We start from the raw sequence: 17,957 nt of genomic DNA on the forward strand, positions 1-17,957 counted from the left end.
ATTACATACATACACACATACATACATACTTACCTTAAGTTCCCACGCAGATCGGTCCTCTTCTCCAGTAGAATCCAAGGGGTACCTGTTGAAGAAATTATACTCACGAGATCCAGGGGTCCAGGCTCCTCGGGAAATCCAGGGGTAATCCACGTACTTGCATAAAATAAGAAAACGGAAAGCCGAGCCACGAACTGAAAGGGGACCCATGTTTGCACATGGGTCACCTTTCCACGAATGCCAGAAACCCACTCTGACTGATGTCTAAGTGGGTTTCTGCAGCCAATCAGGGAGCGCCACGTTGTAGCACTCTCCTGATCAGCTGTGTGCTCTTGTCCTCACTGACAGGCAGCACACGGCAGTGTTACAATGTAGCGCCTATGCGCTACATTGTAACCAATGATGGGAACTTTCTGCCCTGCGGTTGACCTAAAGTGACGTCACCGCTGAGCTGAAAGTTCCCATCATTGGTTACAATGTAGCGCATAGGCGCTACATTGTAACACTGCCGTGTGCTGCCTGTCAGTGAGGACAAGAGCACACAGCTGATCAGGAGAGTGCTACAACGTGGCGCTCCCTGATTGGCTGAAGAAACCCACTTAGACATCAGTCAGAGTGGGTTTCTGGCATTCGTGGAAAGGTGACCCATGTGCAAACATGGGTCCCCTTTCAGTTCGTGGCTCGGCTTTCCGTTTTCTTATTTTATGCAAGTACGTGGATTACCCCTGGATTTCCCGAGGAGCCTGGACCCCTGGATCTCGTGAGTATAATTTCTTCAACAGGTACCCCTTGGATTCTACTGGAGAAGAGGACCGACCTGCGTGGGAACTTAAGGTAAGTATGTATGTATGTGTGTATGTATGTAATAAAATTATACTTTCACGGTGTGTGTGTCTTGTCTTTTTTTGGGTATTTTTTTAGTAGCAGTACTACAGGTACCAGCGGGCCCGTTTTTCCGTCGCATGCTGGTACTTGTGGTTCTCCAAGTACCAGCATGCGGGGGAGGCTTGCTGGGCCTTGTAGTACTGCTACTAAAAACAATATCTTTTCTTTTACAACAAAGGCTATCAGCCTCCCCATCCGCGGCCCATTGGATGGGGGGGGGACAGCCTCGGGCTTCACCCCTGGCCCTTGGGTGGCTGGGGGGGGGGGGGACCCCTTGATTGAAGGGGTCCCCACTCCCCCAGGGTACCCCGGCCAGGAGTGACTAGTTGGATTTTTGATGCCACGGCCGCAGGGCACTATATAAAAGTGACCCCCGGCTGTGGCATTATCTGTCCAGCTAGTGGAGCCCGGTGCTGGTTTTAAAAATACGGGGGACCCCTACTCTTTTTGTCCCCCGTATTTTTGGGACCAGGACCAGGCGCAGAGCCCGATGCTGGTTGCTTAAATATGGGGGAACCCCTGTCATTTTCCCCCCCATATTTTTGCAACCAGGATCGGCTCAAAGAGCCCGAGGCTGGTTATGCTTAGGAGGGGGGACCCCACGCAATTTTTTTAAATAAAATAACAACTTTCCCACCCCTTCCCACTGATATACATGCACGGATCTCATGGATCCCTGCATGCCTATCCAATCACGGAAAAAAAAAGTAGGTCTGTTTTTTTTTAGCACTTTTTTACGAGTTGTAATTTTTCACGGCAGTGTTTGTTTGTTTTTTGCTTTGCACTTCTTAGTAAATGACCGAGATTCATACTTAAACAGCCGCGTTTTGACCGATGGTGTATTAATTCGTAATTTTTTACCTGAATTTGCAAAAAATTACGAATGCCCTCATCACTGCCGTGATTAGTGCTTAGTAAATTACCAAGATGACACTTTGATGAAAAAACGGCATCTCGGTCAAAATCGGGAGCTTAGTAAATTTCCCCCTATGTCTCTATAAAACAAATGCACACTTATATTCAACTTTTTCAGTAAGATACAAAAAGGAAGTTACTAAATAAATAAATATAATCATGGTTTATAGTGGTGACATTAGTAATTGCATATTGTATATTTTGTGGCAGCTGTAGACCAGAAGCCGCCCAGCACGGACTTCTGTATCAGAATGCAGTAACCGGTCCTGTAAGCTTCTGCATTCCACGCATGCGCACTGGCGTAGATTCTGTAAATTACTGCTGACTGCATTCTATCCCCTCCCTATATAGCATTATCGCACTGACTGACAGTGAGCGAGGGGTGGGATCATGGAATGTTCTGTGTCTGACCCTGGCATAGTGAAAGTGGAAGGAGAAGAGTCTACCCTCCTGTGGCAGTGTGGCACAGTCACTGTCTAGAGACTCTACTCTAGACCTTCCGGACTGGCAGCGCTGTAGGCAGCAGCTGAGCTACGCTGCACGGGAACTAAGCGGTGAAGAGACTTTTGCTGGTTTGGATCTTTCTTTCAAGAAGAAACTAGAAAGCTGTGCAGCTGTAACGGGCTGGTGTCGGTGATGATGGATGGTTTCCGCAGCTAACGTGGTAAGCATTGCCTTCATAGGGTGTAGTAGTAGTGCATTCTCGGAGACGGAGTATTATGCTGCCATAGACATAAACCCTACACAGAGCACCCGTGATAATTCAGGCGTCACATGTAACAGGATGGGCGAGCCCCGCACGCAGCTCAGCTCCTAGAACATACTAGCGCTGTGTATGCGCTGAGGAGCCGGCTGCTGCCGCACCGTGTACACATCTAGATAAGCAGCATGTTGGGATAGCAGCAAGGTTGGTTCTATATTGGAGTGGGAGAAAAGACCTTCTGACGTACCTAGGGGAGGAGACCCGTCACCAGGGGGTGAGCTGCGGCCGAACAAGGTACCCGAAAAGTACCCTCGCGGGCTCGCTTCGCTCGCCACGCTTCGGGCACGGTGGCTCGCTCTGCTTCGCTTCGCTCGCCACCTAATTACTAAAGGTTGGTGGTGTGGATACTAGAGCAACTGTCCCGCTGGTGTAGCTCCTCCCCCTTGTGTCGTGGCTCCTCCCCCTGACGGAAAAGGTCCCTTAGGCCACTTGGATCTAGCCTCTACCCTCACAACTGCATTCTATATTGCTTTGCTTGGCAGTCTCAGAAATATAACTATTGTATGGCAATCACGCAAATACACTTTGTGTTGTATGGTGGACACACAACTGGTGTCTAAAAGTCCAGTCTAAACAGGACTTTTTAGACACCCAAACAGTTGTCACAACTCAGTTGTGTTTGGGCACCCATACACATTGCGCATGTCACATCCATACGGACAAGGTTTAGCCGTCTAAAACTGCTAAACCCGTCTAAACTCCCTGCTTTGGGCATCCAAACTCCCGTGTGGATGCCCAAAGTGTCCACATTCAACAAATATTTACTCGCACCTCTGGAGGCTGCAATAAAATTATATCCTCCGCTGCCGCTAGGTGCCCAAACTGCAGAACAATTGAATTGCTGCCGTTAGGGGCCAATTCAATTGTTTTGTAGAAGCCCAAACGTATTAGGCACCCACCGGGACTATTCAGTTGTTGCCCCTGCTTGGTGCGCATGTTGTGTATGCGTGCCGTTTAGTATCAGGTTTAGCTAAACCCATCTAAAATATAGGTTAGGATGCTTAAACTTCAGCTTGAGCGCCCAAACCACGGAGTTTACACACATTTCAGCTCGCACATCAGGAGGTCGCAAGCTGAACTGTGTCTCTCCGGCTGCATGTGCGCCCGAATTGCTCTGTTGGGCGTCATCTAGTGGTAGCAGGGGAGATCAACAATTGAATCTGCCCCATAAAAGCCAATCAGTCTCAGTCTACATTAGACACAGTTAAAGATAAAAAATGTTTTAGAAATTATACATTTGCAGAAGCAGAATATAACTTTCTCTTACGTCCTAGGGGATACTGGGAATCCATTTAGTACCATTGGATATAGATGGGTCCACTAGGAGCCATGGGCACTATAGATGTTTGATTAGGTGTGTTGGCTCCTCCCTCTATGCCCCTCCTACCAGACTCAGTTTAGAAAATGTGCCCGGAGGAACCGGTCATGTCTCTGGAAGCTCCTGAAGAGTTTTCTGCATTTATTTTCTAAGTTTGTTATTTTCAGGCAGGACTGGATGGCACCAGCCTGCCTGCTTTGTGGGACTTGGGGGGGGGGGTGGGAGGGGGGTGGGGGGGACGGCGACGGCCCAACCTCTCTCAGGGTTAATGGTCCCATTCCCCGCTGACAGGACGCTAGCTCCTGAGGGAACTATTTGCAAGCCCCACCACGGTGAGCGTACATTCCCGAAACACACCGCCACCCCTAACAGAGACAGAAGAATGAAGAGTGGTGAGTATTAAGCCGGCGGCCCGTTTAGCAGGTCACCGGCCATTATGGCGGCATGAGGGTACGAAGACGCACGGCTTCTAAATGGGGCGGACTGTGTCTCCCGACTGTGTACGGACATAGATGCTAATCAGCGGACACAGTACCAAGGCTGGCAACAAAGCCGTAAAAGGAGTCTGTCTCCGTTTTATGCCCATAGACACATACAGCCAGTATAAAGAAGAGTGGGAAGACCGCGCGCCATTGAAGGGGCGGGGCTTCACTATGAGCGGATCCAGCAGCTCACAGGTGCCATTTTCCCTGCTGTAGCTGACACAGACGCTGGCTGACAGGGACGCGCAGCTCCTCCGGAGAGACTTCAGATTACATCAGCAGTACCAGGGAGTCATAGCAGGGGGGGAGCGGTTATTAGTGTACTAAGTCCCTAATCTAGGTACTTAGTCTGCGACCTGGCCAAGCTTGGCATTAGCGATAAGGGCGCCGTGTACTAGTTCCATACTCTTTGTGTCTCCTTGGAAGGGCTCTTTGTGGGTTAATTGTGCATTTAACCTTTTCGTGTGTGTGTGTGTGTGTGTGCTGTCACTGTTACTGTATGTCAGGTAAAGAGTGTGTTTCATGTAAGATACAGTGTTCCTCTTCTCCAGGGGGTTCACTAGTGTGTACTCCGTGTAGTATCCCTTCCCAGGCTAGTGGGGCAGAACCAGCATAGCTGGACTCCATTAGGGAAATGATTTCCTCCATTTCTACTAAGTTATCTCGGAATGAGAAAGAGATGCAATAATTAAGACAATCTATGACTGAGTTTATGAAAAAGGACTCAGTACCCAAACCAGCATCTCAGTCCCCTGCCATTTGTCCGCAACGTACTTTGGCCCATATCCTGCAGTCTGACTCTGATGTCGAGGGGTCAGAAATGGAGGAGGGTGAGGTGGACTCAGAGGTGGGGGAGGGTACTCTGTTGCAGGGAATAGAGGCTCTCATAGAAGCTATTAGGGAAGTTCTGAGTATCCCTGATAAGATGATAGAGGAGAGTGAGGAGTCTTATTTTAATATAAAGAAAAAAACCTCAGCCACTTTTCCTGTGTCAAAGGAACTAAATACCCTGTTTGTAGAACCGTGGGTTAATCCAGATAAGAAATTTCAAATCCCTAAACGGTTGTTATCATCTTTTCCTTTTCCTCCTGAGGATAGGAAAAAATGAGAGAATCCACCGGTAGTGGATGCATCGGTTTCCAGGCTCTCATGGAAAATTGTATTGCCTGTCCCGGCTGCAGCCTCCCTAAAAGACGTGGCTGATGGCAAAATTGAGACTATGCTCAAATCTTTGTATACAACTGTGGGGGTGGTCCAGAGATCCACTATAGCATGTGGGTGGATTACGCGAGTCATTGCTAAATGGTCGGGTAACCTGATTGAGGGGTTAGATACCTTACCACAAGGGGAGATTATTTTGCTCCTGCAACATATACAGGACTCTGGGAACTTTATGGTGGAAGCCATAAAAGAAATAGGCTTGCTTAATGCACACACTACAGCTATGGCAGTGTCTGTACGCAGGGGTCTATGGCTACGCAAGTGGACTGCGGATGTGGACTCCAGGAAAGGCGTGGAAGGCCTACCTTTCACAGACGAGGCCTTATTTGGAGATGAGCTAGACAAATGGATCTCCAAAGCTACTGCGGGTAAGTTCACATACCTTCCTTTTGCAGCTCCCCCAGCTAGGAAGGCCTACTCAGGACCCAATTTACAGTCCAGTTTCGAACTGCCAAGTTTAGAGGCAAGCCCAGAGGTTCTTCTACCGGCGCTAGAAGTAAACCACGCAAACCAGCAACTGCCGGTTTACAGGAACAGGGCTCAGGCTCTGCTTCCTCAAAACCTTCAGCATGACGGAGGACCGCGATGCCTGGAAGACTGGCAGGTGGGAGCCTGGCTAAAATTCTTCAGTCACATCTGGACAAGATCGTGCCAGGATCCCTGGGTCATAGATCTTAAATCCCAGGGCTAGATAGTGGAGTTCCAGGCGCTCCCACCTCACAGATTCTTCAAATCAGGCTTACCAGTTTCACAAGAGGCAAGTATAACCTTACAGGACGCCATTCAAAAACTGGTACAGACCCAGGTCATTGTTCCAGTTCCACCTCAATTTCAAAACAAGGGGTACTGTTCCAACTTGTTTGTAGTACCGAAAACGGACGGTTCGGTAAGACCGATTCTGAACCTCAAGTCGTTGAACCCGTACTTACGAGTGTTCAAATTCAAGATGGAGTCTCTGAGAGCAGAGATCTCAGGTCTGGAAGAGGAGAAATTCCTAGTGTCTCTGAATATCAAATATGCATACCTTCATATTCCAATCTGGCCACCTTATCAGACTTATCTACGGTTTGCACTGCAGGACTGTAATTACCAGTTCCAGGCCTTGCCATTCGATCTCTCCACGGCACTGAGAGTGTTCACCAAAGCGATGGCAGAGATGATGTTTCTACTCCGCAAACAAGGAGTGAACATAATTCCGTACCTGGAAGATCTTCTTATAAAGGCACCATCCAAGGAGCGGATGTTGGACAGCATTGGTCTCTCAACCAGACTACGCCTGGCTCATGGGTGGATTCTGAACCTACCAAAATCTCACCTAAATCCAACACAGAGCCTTCCTTTCCTGGGAATGATACTGGACACAGAGTCTCAGAAAGTGTTCCTTCTCTTGGAAAAGGCAATGGTAATCCAGTCGACGGTTCGGGCTGTCCTGAAGCCGAACCGGATCTCGGTGCATCTCTGCATACGCCTTCTGGGGAAAATGTTATCTTCTTAAGAAGCAATTCAGTACGGAAGGTTTCATTCGAGGCCCTTCCAGCTGGATCTATTGGACAAATGGTCCAGATCGCATCTTCACATGCACCAGAGGATTCGTCTGTCACCAAAAGCCAGGATCTCCCTTCTGTGGTGGCTACAGATTTCTCACCTAGTCGAGGGTCGGAGGTTCGGGATTCAGAATTGGATTCTGCTAACCACGGACCAAAGCCTTAGAGGTTGGGGCGCAGTCATCCAGGGGGTACAGTTTCAGGGAAGATGGTCAAGTCAGGAAGTCATCCTTCCAATAAACATCCTAGAACTCAGGGCTATCTACAACGCCCTTCTGCAGACCTCTTCTCTGCTTCAGAATCAGGCCATTCAAGTCCAGTCAGACAATGTGACTGCGGTAACGTACATAAACCGACAGGGCGGAACGAAAAGCAGAGCTGCAATGTCAGAGGTATTAAAAATTCTCCTCTGGGTGGAAAAACACGCCGTGGCGGTGTCGGCTGCCTTCATTCCAGGAGTAGACAACTGGGAAGCAGACTTCCTCAGCAGACACGACCTGCACCCGGGGGAGAGGGGCCTTCATCCGGAGGTGTTCCGGTGGTTGACACGTCGATGGTGATATCCACAGATCGACATGATAGCCTTTTCGACTCAACAAGAAGCTCAAGCGGTATTGTTCCAGATCGAGAGACCCACAAGCAGTGGCGGTAGACGCTCTGACAACTCCGTGGGTCTACCAGCTGGTGTACGTGCTTCCTCCACTTCCTCTGATCCCAAGAATTCTAAAAAGAATAGAAAGGGAAAAAGTTCAAGCAATCCTCATTGCTCTGGACTGGCCACGAAGGGCCTGGTATGCAGATCTTCTCGAGATGCTGCTCGAAGATCCATGGCCTCAACCTCTTCGCGAGGATCCTCTGCAACCGCGGCTACGTTTAACGGCATGGAAGTTGAACGGTTGATTCTAGCCAGTAAAGGGATTCCTGACAAGGTCATCCCGACTATGATCCAAGCTAGGAAGTGGGTAACGTCTAAACATTACCACCGTATCTGGAAGTAATACGTCTCTTGGTGTGAGAGCAGAAAATATTCTGCAGTAGAATTCCATCTGGGACGTTTCCTGCTTTTTCTGCAGTCGGGAGTGTATGTGGGCTTATGTCTAGGCTCCTTAAAAGTTCAAATTTCGTCCTTGTCTGTTTTCTTTCAGAAACAATTGGCTTCTGTACCTGAGGTCCAGATGTTCTTGAAAGGCGTTCTGCACATCCAACCTCCCTTTGTGCCTCCCACGGCACATTGGGATCTCAATTTGGTGCTGCAGTTCCTCCAATTGGACTGGTTTGAACCGTTACAGGATGTAGACGTAAAGTACCTTACGTGGAAGACCGTCACACTGTGGCCTTGGCTTCAGCAAGACATTTGTCGGAGTTGGGGGCGTTGTCTTACAAGAGCCCCTACCTAATTTTCCATGAGGACAGAGCTGATCTCAGGACTCGTCAGCAATTTCTTCCTAAGGGGGTGTCCGCGTTTCACATCAACCAACCTATTGTGGTTCCGGTTGTTATGGACACCTCTGCTACTTCAAAGTCTTGGGATGTTGTGAGGGCTTTGAAGGTGTATGTAAAGAGAACAGCTAGTCACAGGAAATCGGACTTGCTGTTCATTCTTTATGATCCCAATAAAATTGGGTGTCCTGCTTCAAAGCAGTCAATTGCACGCTGGATCAGGCTCACTATCCAGCATGCTTATTCCACAGCAGGCTTGCCGGATCCAAAATCTGTACAGGCCCACTCTATTAGGTCGATGGGTTCTCCTGGGCAGCTGCCCGGGGTGTCTCGGCTTTACAGCTCTGCTGAGCAGCTACTTGGTCAGGTTCGAACACGTTTGCCAAGTTTTACAAGTTCGATACCTTGGCCTCTGAGGACCTTCAGTTTAGTCAGCCAGTTCTGCAGGAACCTCAGCACTCTCCCACCTGGTGTGGGAGCTTTGGTACTTCCCCATGGTACTAAATGGACCCCAGTTTCCCCTAGGACGTAAGAGAAAAAAGGATTTTAATTACCTACTGGTAAATCCTTTTCTCGTAGTCTGTGGGGGTTACTGGGCGCCTACCTGGTCCTTCGTTCTTCCTGCACGGTTACTTGATTAAGTAATGTTGTCTGGTTCAGCTGTTGCTGTTACTGTGTACAAGTTTGGTTACCATGGCTTTTCGTCTTGTAATGGTTGTGCTGGTTCGCAATATCACCACTTTCCTTTTCTATATCCTTCTCTCAAAGTATGTCCGTCTCCTCGGGCACAGTTTCCTAGACTGAGTCTGGTAGGAGGGGCATAGAGGGAGGAGCCAGCACACGTAATCAAACTTCTATAGTGCCCATGGCTCCTAGTGGACCCGTCTATACCCATTGGCACTAAATGGATTCCCAGTATCCCCTACGGACTATGAGAAAAGGATTTACCGGTAGGTAATTAAAATCCTATTATTTTACAGAAAGGCTGCAAATTCACCCATAGCAATAAAATTGGTAGCTTTCACTTCTTTATAGACCACCCTTTACAGATGTGCAAAATCTTTTGAGTAAATTGGCCATAAAACGCTTTCCTTCTAAAGGAAGATTAAGATAAAGAAGAGAGTACTGTATTTTCAAAACAATGGGCTGAAATTAGTATAACAAAATCTATATTGAACCCATTTCACATAAAAGACTGCATTGTGGAAATCTTTGGTAAATTAGTATTGGACAGTTCAGAGATAATACATAGAAATGCATCCAAATTGTGCCCAGATCTAATCAAAAGAGGAAGAAAAGCTGTTTAAAAGTAACTATCACAGAGAATACTGCTGATAAGGGAAAGGGGGGGGGTATCCATGAATAGGGTAAAGAAAAAGTTGAGAGACAAATGAAAATGTAGCTAATTACAAGACAAGGATCAGGAATTTATGATTAAATCTCAGAATATATGAGTGAAAGATGATCTTGTAAAATGGAAATTTTTAGTGGTGATTACCATATTGAGAAGGTGGGCACTAGGTTTGCCTAATTATGCAAATCTCAGGGTTTTGGGGGAAATAAAGGGAGAGTACGCCTAAAAGGCATATTACTTTTATATAGGGGCACACTTTGCAGTTTAAAAATCTAAATTTTAATATGTATACATTAAAAGGTAAAAGCCAAAAAGTATCACATATCTTAAAATAGGCAGGATAGAGTCCTTATTAGGAAGAAGAAAAGGGTGTAATAGTGTGGTATATTTATCATGCCCACTCTGAGTGTGTAATATAGGAGAGAGAGCTGAAATAAAGTTTAAAATATTATAGTGATTGGACACTCATAAATCAGCATATCATTAATTCTCTGAAAAATCTTTAAGGGGCTGATTCAGTTGTTTTATGGGCACCCAAACATATTGTGCGCCCACTGGGGCTATTCAGTTGTTGTCCCTGTTGGGCACACATGCCCCGTATGCGCGCCCCCCTGTTGACATTTTGTACTCGTCGACCTTAAGTACTGTCGACCTTTTCCTCCTGTTGACCTTTTGTACTTTGTGACCTAATCCATGTTGACCATAAGGTGTCGACCTATACATTGTCGATCTCTCATCTGGATACCGTTCTGTCCATCTTGGAATACAGTAGGATGGACATAAGCAGAACTGTGCAGAGTCGCTTCTGCACATTTGTTGTATGCAAAAACTCGCCATTTGCATCCGTGAACAGAGATCCATGTGACCGGTTCTATGTCGGCAAATCTCTGCATGCTATCACCATCAAAGTTTATATAATCATTTTTCTGTGTGCTATATAGTTGCTTCCATTATTCCACAGAATGACTTTTTTTATGAGGGTTAGTGCTATTGTGTAGCCACCGAGGCAGATAAAGGGACAGAGCTCTCTCCGAATGTGGCCATGTGGCTCGATCGCAACTCTGTTTTTAGAAAGCTATCAACTATGATTTTAATTTTTTAGGCATTCTTTCATATAATTGTGATAATAATCCAAAATATATCCCTTTTTGCATTATAATTTTTGCCATTAATTGCAATATTTCAAAATTTACTGAGCCATACAATAGATGGCAATCAAAAGAATGATACCAGCTAGTTAGTAGAATGATTTGCCTTTGTTTGATTGACCGCTTTCTATGCAACCAGGTTACCACGAAAACTGAAACACTGCTAGCACACCTAAATTTGTGAAAAATATGAAATAATTTAAAAAAAGTTTCTCGTAACAAATGTCTATTATAATTGACAGGTTGCTGTTACTACTACTCAAAAAATTGGTTTATGGTAATGTGTAGTCTTCTTTTTTTTTTTGCTGTTCATTTGTAGGCAAGTTTTGAGAATCTTAGCTTGAGCTTCTATTAAAGGATATCTCAACCTAAAACCCAAAAGTCAGTTTTGGGAGCAAAATTGGAATGTACTTTTGGGAGGGACTTTGGGTCGAGAGTGATAAAGTGGTGAGAGATAAATGATTGTGGATCACTGGGTTGACCAGTATTAGGTCGACAGTCAATAGGTCGACCCTATATGGCCGACATGCAGTTGGTCGATAGGGTCAGTAGGTCAACATGTAAAAGGTAGACACTTGAAGAGGTCGACACAGTCAAAAGGTCACAAGTTTTTTGTCTTTTGGGGGGGTGTCATTTTCAACATTAAACAACATGTAACCCTAATTAGTTTACCGCTCCGCTTGCCATGCTTCAGGCAATGTGCCTCGCTCCACTACCACTGCGCTCGGCACAGGTTACTATTCCCAATCTTAGTCCACGTGGATGGTAAGGATGAAACTGTTGAAAAAAAACCTTGCGTCAACCATTGTCATGTCAACAATTTGGAACTGTCAACCTTTTGTACTTTTCGACCTTAAACATTGTCATTTGACCATGTTGACCTTTTGTACCTGTCGACCTAATGCATGTGGGCCATATGAGGTCGACCTATTGACTGTCGACCTAATACTGGTTGACGTATCAAAAAGATTCTGTGATAAAGTACCAACTGATGATTAGCTCATAACTACTATATTACAGGCTGTGTTTGAAAAATGTCAGAAGCTGATTGGTTGGTACTTTTTATCTCTCGCCACTTTATCTGTCTCCAAGGCTTAGTATATCTGGCCATTTGTAAGTCTTGCTTGTGGTTTAGTTATCCACCCCAATCACCAATCACCCAACATCTGCTGCAGGCAGGAAGTCTCTATCACATGTATCCTTCACAGAGCAGTGTCCTCTTTGGCAATGCGGGATCCGGTCTTTAGGTCAACAGCACTTAGCTCGACACATTAAGTTGACCACTATTGGTCAACATGCATTAGGTCGACATGGTCACTAGGTCGACATGGCCAAGGACAACAGATGAAAAGGTCGACGTGAGTTTTTCAATTTTTTGTATTTTTTTGAACTTTTTCATAGTTTACGATACATGTGGACTATGATTGGGAATAGTAACCTGTGCCGAGTGCAGCGGTAGCGGAAGGAGGCACCTTGCTCGAAGTTCGTGAGCTTCGAGCACTAATACGGTGCACTAATTGGGGTTCGGTGCACTAATTGGGGTTCCTGGTCACTTTATGAAGAAAACAACACAAAAAATCAATAAAAAACTCATGTCGACCTTTTTCCATATCGACCTATTCTATGTCGACCTAATGACCGTATCGACCTATTTCAGATGTCGACCTAGTCACTGTCGACCAATAGTGGTCGACCTAATTACGGTCGACCCTATGATCCACACCTGGCAATGCAATACATCTTGCTTTGCAAAAGTGTACTTAGATTTCCTACTAAAGGCCGAAATGCAGTTTTTACTGAGGAGCAAAAACCTTCATGGCCTGATGTGTGGAGTTGGTTTGCATGAGGGCATTCTTTGTATTTTATGGAGTACAGAACCTAATGTAGTTTTCAAGGGCAATGCCAAAAAAAAAAAAAATTTCATACAAAGTATAAAGCTGGGTACACACTATACTATATATTGTGCAATATTGATACTTTTGACCAGTCCGCAGGCTCATCATTTATGCGTATGCCCAATCCCGTCAAATCACTGACATCGTTCATTGGAGGCAATTCAGTTGTTTCTGCCACACTCAGCAGTGTTGCATGCCCGACAGCAGCTTTTAAATTGTTGCTGCCGATTGACCCATAACATGATTTCTGCTCGTGGCCTCCTGAGATGGTCGGCGCAGAAATCTTCGAACATTCCTGGTTTTGGACGCAACATAAAAGCAATGTTTTGGACCTAGATATACGCATTGATCAGCTGTCACATTAAAACTACCTGCCTAATATGTCTAGGTTCGCCTTGTGCTGCCAAAACAGTTCTGACCCTTCAAAGCAAAGACTCTACGAGACCTCCGAAGAGATGGGGCCTCCATGGTTTAGACTTGTTTTTCCAGCACATCCCACAGATGCTCGATCAAATGGAGATTTGGAGGCCAATCCAACTCCTTGAACTTTGTCATGTCCAACAAACCATTTCTGAACACAAAGGAAAAGAAACCAATCTAAAAGAAAAATAGATGACATTCTCTTTAATCTATACAATACCCCTTTCAGAACTAAATACCAGGTCCGAGCCAGGTTAATGAACATGGTTTCAGTCCATGTTACAGCTGCTCAATGCGTCCATCTCTGAATCGCCCCCTTATTCTCAGACTTGAGGACAGGAAACGAGATCAGGCAACAGTGGCGAGATAGCCAGTAAACCAGCCCAGAGTATCCAGAATTACACAATACCTGTAATAAATAGAACAGTGTTTATGAAGTTAGATAAAGTTCTTGTGGGAGGAATTTTGAACCTTTAACTCCTTCCTAACAGTGCATGTGTTCAATTGTTTAAAATAGAGCCAACTATGAAAAATGCTCAGTATTTGGTAATTCAATTGCCATAGATTACCTCTAATCACCCACTTTATTTAGTATTCCTCTTTTATTCTTGTATATTAATCCTTCATTGTAACCAGAGGAGTCGGAACTGGGGGGGCAAGGGGGCAGCTCGCCCCCCCCCCCCCCCCCCCCCCCAAAATATGAGAGGCGCCGCCGATATTCAGGAGGAGCGATGTGCGGTCAGCTGAAAGACCGCACATCGCAACCTCCGCTCCGTGCAGGGACTGAGCAGCAGCAGGATATGGCTGTGTTCAGCCCCTCCTGCTCCCAGGCTCAGTTCAACAGCGCTGCCCGTCCCACCCCTTACCAGGGCCGGCTCACGGCCCCAGAGAAGTGCCGTGATTCGCGGGTGATTAGGGGGCGTGGCCTAACGGAGAGAAGTGCTTGCTGTCCCTGCATTGCGCAGACCTGTGGCTGGGTTGTCACAGGTAAGAGGCTATCCGGCCTGCTCCCACTCCCTCTCCCCCCCTCCCCCTCTCCAATGGCAAATGTAGGATTTGTAAGGGGGGTCCAGGGGTCCATATCCTGTATGTACATAACATTAAAATAAATATTATATATATATATTTTTTTTTTCTTTTGTTTGTTTGTTTTTTTGTTTACCGGCTCTCCTAATAGGTATATAAACTGCTCCGGGTGCCCGCACTGCCATACACAATAGTGTTAGCTTCCTACAACCTTATCTCTGTGCCGCACTCCTGGATAATAAAACATCACTCAGACACCAGTTTCAGCGTTATCAACATTTCATGGTCTACACCATTTCATCAGGATATAGTCCAAGAGTGCGGCACAGAGACAAGGTTTTATATAGAGACCGCTGCCCTGTCTCCTCCTCTGCTGCATTGCAGTCTCCTCTGCACCTCCGCCAACTCCCACAGACTCCTCCTCCGCATCATCGCCAATGCCCACAGCCTCCTTCGCCCTGCGCTGACCACAGCCTCCTCATCCACCGCAGACCACAGCCTCCTCCGCACCGCCGCTGCTCAATAGGTAATTTTACCCTGCTGCCTTTCTCTCTCCCTATGTCCCTGCTGTCACTCTCCCTGTCCCTCTCCCTGTCTGTATGTCCCTTTCCCTGACCCTCTGTCACTCTCCCTGAATTTCGGCTCATACTGTGTGGTATAATGTGAATTTCGGCTCATACCATGTGCTATAATGTGAATTTCGGCTTATTCTGTGTGCTATAATGTGAATTTCGGCTCATTCTATGTGCAACAATGTGAATTTCGGCTCATTCAGTGTGCTATAATGTGAGTTTTGGCTCATACCGTGTGCTACAATGTGAATTTTGGCTCATTCATTGTGCTATAATGTGAATTTCGGCTCATACCGTGTGCTATAATGTGAATTTCGGTTCATACTGTGTGCTATAATTGTAAATTCCGGCTCATTCTGTGTGCTATAATGTAAACTCCGGCTCATTCTATGTGGTATAATGTAAATTTCGGCTCCTACCATTGGCTATAATGTGAGTTTTGGCTCATACTGTGTGCTATAATGTAAATTTCAGCTCATACCGTGTGCTATAATGTGAAAGGTGCACCAGTACTAGACAGTATATGGGGTACTACTATTGTGAAGCATAATGTGTATAAGGGGTATATGGTGTGGTACACTACACTGAAGGGTACGTCCCCTTTTGAGTGACCAGGCCCCTTTTCCAGAGCATAGTTACCGCCTTCACTTTTCCATACCCCCACTGCTCCCCGGAGGTCCCGGGGGCCAGCCTCACCTACACAATGGTGCTTGCTGGTCCAATACTGCAGTCCTCCTTCCCCCATCGCAGCACCTCCGTCAGTGGGATTCCCGGCCACCATCTACATGGTGCGGCCTCCACCCCACCGTGGTGCTGCCTCCTTTTCGTCCCCATAGTATTGCCTCCTCCTCCCTGGTGGCTCCGCCCCCAGGGGCGCCAAATAGAAAATTTATCTTGCCCCCCCCCAACCTATAAATGTTCTGAAATTGTAACCAACCAATTGTATAGCTGAATTATATCGCTGTTGTTTCTCACTGTATATTTGTCATTAGTGAGGGACTTTTGCATGGAGATAGCATCAGATTAGCTTCCTCAGTGATTGCAATGCAGAACAGCTGATTATTTTCAATAAAGTAAATTTATACTGCACAATAAATTTCTTAGCGCAGTATATAGGGCCTAATTCAGACCTGATTGTAAAAGCAAAATCTTTCTCTAATGGACAAAACCATGGCCTCATTCGAGTTGTTCGCTCGTTGCCGATTCTCGCTATACTGCGATTAGTCGCTTACTGCGCATGCGCAAGGTTCGCAGAGCGCATGCGCTTAGTTATTTTACACAAAAGTTAGGTATTTTACTCATGGCATAACGAAGCTTTTTCATCGCTGTGCTGATCGTAGTGTGATTGACAGGAAGTGGTGTTTCTGGGCGGAAACTGGCCGTTTTATGGGAGTGTGCGGAAAAACGCAGGCGTTCTAGTTGCAAAACGCAGGAGTGGCTGGAAAACCGGGGGAGTGGTTGGGCAAACGCTGGGTGTGTTTGTGACGTCAAACCAGGAACGAAAAGGACTGAGCTGATCGCAGTGCAGGAGTAAGTCTCGAGCTTCTCAGAAACTGCTAAGAAATTTCTATTCGCAATTCTGCTAATCTTTCGTTCGCACTTCTGCTAAGCTAAGATACACTCCCAGAGGGCGGCGGCTTAGCGTGTGCAATGCTGCTAAAAGCAGCTAGCGAGCGAACAACTCGGAATCACCCCCTATGTGCACTGCAGATGGGGCAGATATAACGTGCAGAGAGAGTTAGATTTGGGTGGGTTATTTTGTTTCTGAGCAGGGTAAACACTGGCTGCTTTATTTTTACACTGCAATTTAGATTTTAGTTTGGACACATCCCACCCAAATCGAACTCTCTGCACATGTTACATCTGCCCCACCTGCAGTGCACATGGTTTTGCCCAATAGAGAAAAATGTTGCTGCTGCGATCTGGTCTGAATTAGGCCCTTAGGGCCTAATTTAGACCTGATTGCAACAGAAAACTTGAATAGTGTTTTGCTGCAGCTGCAGACAGAGGTCAGGTTACGGTGGTTAGTTGAGGCCAACCCTTGTAACACAGGTCGGTAACACTGCTGCACTGACCACACATCACAAGTTTCCTCATGGACAAAAGCCAGTTTAGCTGCTTACATTGGGGTCGATTCAATTCTCAGACAGTTGAATAGCGCCGGGAATTAGCTCCCGTCGCTGTTCAATTCAGCTCAAGTTAAGTCGGTGAATGCCCGTTCTCCCGGACTTAGCAGGTTGATTTGTCGGGAGAACAGGCATTCTGTGACTTAACTCCCTGCCGCAATGCTGATTCCCAACAGAATGAGCCTCGCGCCGGCCGCGCGGCAGCATTTTTGTTGGATTTCCTCTTGCATCCCCCGGGGGGTGAGAGAAGAATTCCCGACAATTGAGTGTCACTTGGCGCTGTATTGAATAGCACCGGGAGCTAATTCCCGGCGCTATTCAACTGTTTGAGAATTGAATCGACCCCATTGTATCTTAGCTCGAGTGCTACAGGCAAGCATAGTTTTGGATAATAAAGCTGCATCAGTACTTCATAAATGCAATTCCGATCAGCAGCTCCATCTATCCAAAGACACCACTGATTGACCACTACAGTTTTTAATCGTACAGTTCAAGGAGCGTCAGCATTGCAGGGAGCCTAATGATCACTGGCGCTTCTATAATGGGTGCAGTGTGTGCGGTACACACGGGCCTCTAAATCCAGAGGGGGCCCCCACTGCACACACTGCACACATTTTGTGAATACTCACCCCTAGTTTCTGTTGTCATTATGATTTAAAAAGTGTAAACACGGTTGTTTGACAATAAATGGCTTCACCCAACCACTAACCATGAGTGAAAGAAAAGTTTGTGAGTTATCATTCATTCTCTGACAAATGGCCAGAAAATCACAAATTCTGCTAGGGTATGTAAACTTATGAGCACAACTGTATAAATATATATATAATATTATATAAACTGATTCTGAG

At 46.3% G+C, this 17,957-nt stretch overlaps 1 protein-coding gene across 5 annotated transcripts in view; it reads left to right on the forward strand.

The window, feature by feature from the left end:
• The first annotated feature begins 2,151 nt into the window (after positions 1 to 2,151).
• NOD1 (nucleotide binding oligomerization domain containing 1) overlaps positions 2,152 to 17,957 on the forward strand; it is a 175,566-nt gene continuing 159,760 nt past the window's right edge. For 2 of the 5 annotated variants that reach the window (XM_063922337.1, XM_063922338.1), the window contains exon 1: positions 2,152 to 2,464. The gene's annotated coding sequence lies outside the window, so the exon portion shown is untranslated. The remainder of the gene's footprint in view (positions 2,465 to 17,957) is intronic. The other 3 variants (XM_063922335.1, XM_063922336.1, XM_063922334.1) reach the window with 3 other exon arrangements.

The sequence above is a fragment of the Pseudophryne corroboree genome, chromosome 5 (genome assembly GCF_028390025.1).
Source record: "Pseudophryne corroboree isolate aPseCor3 chromosome 5, aPseCor3.hap2, whole genome shotgun sequence".
Classification (NCBI taxonomy): Eukaryota; Metazoa; Chordata; class Amphibia; order Anura; family Myobatrachidae; genus Pseudophryne; species Pseudophryne corroboree.